Source organism: Rhinatrema bivittatum, chromosome 6 (assembly GCF_901001135.1).
Source record: "Rhinatrema bivittatum chromosome 6, aRhiBiv1.1, whole genome shotgun sequence".
Classification (NCBI taxonomy): domain Eukaryota; kingdom Metazoa; phylum Chordata; class Amphibia; order Gymnophiona; family Rhinatrematidae; genus Rhinatrema; species Rhinatrema bivittatum.
The window spans coordinates 212,293,105-212,298,798 of record NC_042620.1 but is presented as its reverse complement, the minus strand read 5'-3'; positions in this window follow the sequence as shown (position 1 = coordinate 212,298,798).

The following is a 5,694-nucleotide window of genomic DNA, read 5'->3' as shown; positions in this document are numbered from 1 at the left end:
CAGTAGGTATTTTTCTATGAACAAAACACACAATAATAATTTTCACCTTTCCAGGCTGCATTTCTCCCCCATAGATTTAAACTTCTAATTGTTTGCCAATCTGTAAATTATATGGTGATTTTATCAGTCCCCCAAAGACAAGCTCTCATAATAAAATGTTGACTTGTTTGCTAATAGAAAGGATTGTGTTAAACATGTAATTTTTACTGGAAGTATTAGACAAATGTATTCGTAGCAGCTTTATATATTTTTCCCCATTGCCATTAAAAGCTTTGTTTTGAAGTCAGGCACATCAGGGTGTATGGAAAAGAAAAGCAGTTTCTGCATGATCTGGTTTATCTCTTCATTGCTTCCTTATAATTAACGTTTTTGTTTTCCTCATTCTGGATCTGTCTTGGTGTTCTTTTTTTTTTAGGTTGTTTGTGAACCTGAGCAACAAAAGAGGATTTTCACAAGATTTGAGGTCTGAAATGAGATAAATCTTTTGATGAACGAATTCTGCACTGCCAGAAAGCACTCTCGATGGTCCCAAAATTTACAGCCTGAAGCAGTCCTTTGAACACATTTTCCTTTTGGCTTTGATTGATAATGTAGAAGTAATGAAGCTTATGGCTTTTAAGAGACTACTTACAGCCCTTTTCTTCTTCTTCCAAGAAATAAAAAAAAAAGGAGTAAAGGGAAATTAAATATAGACAAAAAACCTCTTACATTACAGACAATGGCCCTTTTGTGTGGTAGAGGGGGAATACATTTTAGGTAGTCCGGTGGGGCCATTTTCATCCAGCTCTGAATTTTCATCTTTAGTCACTAAAGGATTCTAAGATTTGCCATTCTGCTTTGCCAATTCAGAATGCAAAACTCCAAATCCCAGAATGCTTGGGCTCAGAAATGAAAACAAGGGATTATCTCAAAGTGTCTCCCAGAGACTGGAGTTGGTTGATGATAAGGTGGGGCGGCGGGAAAGAGATGAGGAGGGAAGGGAGAAATGAAAGAAAAGAGAGACAAGAGTAGCTAAAATATTTAAAAAATTAGGAAAACAAGAGAGTAATTGTGATTTATCCTGATGATCTACCATGATTTTCTGTTATAGTGCAATCCTAACTTAACTTTCCTGCTGATCAGTATGGAGGTTCCATTTGAGCTTCAAATGCACTTATTCAAATGAACTGAGGGCTATTCTATAGACTACATTTAGTATCCAGTATACAATTTGTAACTTTTTACATTTTCATCTCAAACACATTGTACCCTCTGGCTTTAGAAAAAAAGATACATGCAAGAGCCTGAAGTATGTGTATAACCTTAGTGTCATGTGTAAATGTGCAAAGGGTACTTTAGGGATGTACCAGAGCAGAGTACAGATGTATGCAAACAAATCAGTGTTTTGTAAGTGATCATACATGCATTCATAACCGAACTTGTCTTTATGCTTTTACAAATGCTAATTAAGGGGCTGATTTAAAAAACCCAGACGACGCAAATCCCGGGAGATGCGTGTGTGGCTGGGCTGCGCGCGCACTGAGCGCATTTTCCAAGCGGCCTTTTCCAAGCGGCATTTTCCAAGCGGCATTTTCCAAGCAGCCCAACCACGTGCAGATCTCCATGCGAAAGTGACGGGCTTTTAAAAAGGGGAGGGCCGGGGCGGGATTAAAATAAATAAATAAATAAATATGGGCGGGGCGGGGGCTGTCCCTGTGAAGTGGAGCAGAGGAGCAGGTAAGTTGTAAAACAAAAAAATTAGGGTAGGTATGTGGGTTTTAGGGGTCGGGGAGGAGAGGAGAGGAGAGAAGAGAGGAAAGGGAGGAAGGATAGGTAGGGGATTAGGGAAGTTCCCTTCCAGTCCGTTACTTTATTGGAGCGGACTGAGAGGGAACTGGGGAAAGGACCGGTTGCGGTGCCGCACGCATGTTATAAAATCGGCACGTCCGTGTGCACGTCCTGGGAACCGTGCGCATGCACCACTTTGTAAATTTACCCGTAAGTCGTAGAAGTGCAATTGCACTTTTGTCTGCAGTTTAAGGGCTGAGGTCTGGGTTAAGTGGAAGGGAGGTCAGAGTGAAGTGCTGGAGGGTCTGGGTTAACTGGAAGAGGTGCTGATGGACTGGTGGACGTGCCACTGAACTGGTGATTACAAGTATGTGCATAAGTAAGTATTTTCATAAGCTAAATATGCACATTCTTTATAAAAAATACGTCCCTCTGCATATAATTAATGGTTATTACATTAATACAATACAATTGTTATGTGTATAAAATATATGTGCATAATTTTATAAAATGGAAAGTGAAAGTATGCATTTTCCTGCATTACAAATATTCACATGTATTGAAACATATGTGTGTACTTTTGGGGCAGAAGTACCTGTTATTTTTTAAGCTATGCATGTTGCGGTCCGCTCCACGACCCTCGCGTCCCAGCCCTTACCTCAAAGTTCCAGCTGGGCCACTCAATGCCCGAACCAGCTCCATGAGCGTCTCCGCGGGGGAGACGCCATTACCCTGGGCTCCTTAGGCGCGCGTGTGCGCAGTCACGGTGCTGATATAGCCCATTTCCCGCCAGAGCGTGCTCCGCCCCCGTTCCTGATGTCAGACGCCCAGCCCTACTTAAACTCCCCGCGGACCTCGCTACGATGCCTTGCAACCAGGTCCCTTGCAGGGCCCTGTTGCCCAGAGCCTCGGCGTGTGACTCCCTTGCACGCCGTTCCTGCCTGCCTGCCTGCTTAGTCTACTTCGTGACTTGCTCGCACTACTAACCTTTAGTTCTTGCCTGCTTTAGCACCTGTCCAGGTTCCTGCCTGGTTCCGCTCTGCCTGTCTTCAGCTTGCTACAGGTCCTGCCTGGTTCCGCTCTGCCTGTCTTCAGCCTGCTACAGGTTCCTGCCTGGTTCCGCTCTGCCTGTCTTCAGCTTGCTACAGGTCCTGCCTGGTTCCGCTCTGCCTGTCTTCAGCCTGCTACAGGTTCCTGCCTGGTTCCGCTCTGCCTGTCTTCAGCTTGCTACAGGTCCTGCCTGGTTTCGCTCTGCCTGTCTTCAGCTTGCTACAGGTCCTGCCTGGTTCCGCTCTGCCTGTCTTCAGCTTGCTACAGGTCCTGCCTGGTTTTGCTCTGCCTGTCTTCAGCTTGCTACAGGTCCTGCCTGGTTCCACTCTGCCTGTCTTCAGCTTGCTACAGGTTCCTGCCTGGTTCCGCTCTGCCTGTCTTCAGCTTGCTACAGGTCCTGCCTGGTTCCGCTCTGCCTGCCTTCAGCCTGCTGCAGTCCTTGCCTGGTTTCTCGCTGCCTGACTTCGGCCCGCCGCAGCTCCTGCCAGGTCTCCTTCATCCGCTTCAACGCCAGTCTACTCAAGAACCGGACCAGAGATCGCCTAAGTCCCAGCGGCCGGGTCCCCACGGGCTCCTCCCGGGGGGATGCCGGCTTCCAGGGTGAACCTCCTGAGTCCCAAGCGGCTGGACTCCCAAGGGCTCCTCCTGGGGGAGTACCAGCTTCCGGGTGAAGCCTACTGTCTGCATCAGCCTGGTCTGCCTACCGGCCTGCTGCCCTGAGACCATAGTCCAACTACCCCAGGTCTCCTGCAGGCCGGCCTAAGGGTCCACTGTCTAGCTAAGTCCCCAACAATGCAGCTCCCTCCACACAGTTAACAAAATTCTACTGTAACTTTAGTCATACTGACTTAGAAGTGTTTATGCTAACATGCACTCTATTGAAAATTATCCTCTTTATGTATTACTTATGTATTTGTTTGCCAACACATATAAAATTGTCATGCTAATAACGCTATCTGGATCTGCTTGCTGGTTCTACACAAATAGGCATCCAGTTATGGCTGATTATGCAAACCCTGTAGGAAATTCTTATTCATTAATCAATGAATGGTAGTTAAGCAATGATTGAAGCTATGGAAGTATGTGATTCTGGATTGTAGCAGAGAAAGCACAGCAAACTTCCATAGTTTGGGACGTCTATGTTTAAAAGCTTTGTTTTTATTTCAATGAAATGCAAACTTCAATTCAAAATTCTATCCTGTTTTGATAAACTTCCATTCTTCTACTCCGCATCTGGAGTAACAAAATACAATATACATTAGGGATGTGTAAGAGCAAAGTTTTCATTTGTTTGTTTACTTTTATATGGGATTCATTTCATTTAATGCTTATTTCCGTTTGGCTCTTTTGCCAAATGGAAATAAATATTAAATTAAGGAAACAAGAAAAAAAATAATAAAACACAAAAAGAAACTTCTCTAGCTCCCCCCTTGCTCCTCTCCTTACCTCTTGCTCCCTTATCCTCTTACCTGTTTCAATTGTTTTGTCCAAGCAGTATCTGCCTCCAGTCACTTCTGCCCTACCAGCTCCAGTTAAAAATGTTACTGATCTCAGGATATGCTGGTACTAATTTGTTGTATGGCTGAATAGCAATATGGGTATGGACAAAAAAATAGGTTGTCAACCCAAAATATAATGAATGGTGGAAGGTGGTAGTCTCATAAAGGTCAACACTGAGTACCAGCCAGATTGCTCTGGACAACTAAAGATCCACATTAAGTATGTGGCTGTTACTCAATGTGGACCTTATTGAGACCACCATTTATTATGTTTTGTGTTGACAACCTATGTTTTTGCGCATAATATGTAAGTTGTAGGTTGTGTTTCTAGTTTTTTGTCAATATTGTCACTGAAGTAGAGTTATTTCAGTTGGGTGTGTTGAAAAGCAACAGCCATAAAACAAGCTAGCTGTTGGAAAACAAATTGTTGCTGGTTGGCACTGAGACCAATACTATTTTTGAAGCAGAACTGGTGGAACAGGAGCAACTGATGGTAGCTCCTGTCCCTATGATGTTTGAACGAGAGAAGTGGTAAACAGGTGGCAGGGGGGTGATGAGTTCATGTTTAAAAAAATATTCTCAGCAAAGAGTGCATGCTATTTTTTAATAGCATGTACTATTTGCTGAAATGAAAAATCCCAAAATTTTGGGGGCTTTTCAAATCACAAGGAATCAAACAGAAAATAACCATTTTTGGTTTGGCTTGCACATTGATTTCAAATGAATGCACATCCCTAATAAACACTGCCTACCATAAGATGGCTAAATATATCTCTCAGCTTCATTGTTTACAGCAATGCTCAGTGCACTAATGTTGCCATGTGTATTCATACAATGCACTAACACTTCCCTCTGCGTCTCTTTCACTATATCTCATTGGAAAGTTCAACTTGCCCACACTAGAACAAATTGTAGCAATGATACCTGCACAAGAACAAATAATATACAACGATGTATGTAACTTTATTTTCATAATGACTCGTTTCCCTGTTTTTGTTATCCTCAGATTTTCCCCAGTTCTTTAAATATCAGTGTCTAGATTTTTATTTACTGACCCTTATTGACAGGCATCTCAAATTTTTCTTTCTTTCTTTCATGTTTTAAAAAAATAGAATAATTCAAGAAAACTTGAAGCAGAATCAAACAGATAAATCACAGTAGGGTAACATTTCAAATACGATGAAAGCAAACGTGGAGACAAATTATTATGATTATCTGAATATAGTCCAGTATTTCCCAACCGGTGTGCCATGACACACTACTGTGCTGTGGCTGAAGTGCAGGTGTGCTGCGGCTGCAGTCTTTGCTTTGCCTTTCCTTCTGGGCCTGCAGAATGTCCTCCCACCAGCAGGGGGCATCAAAGAGCAGCACTTATCAG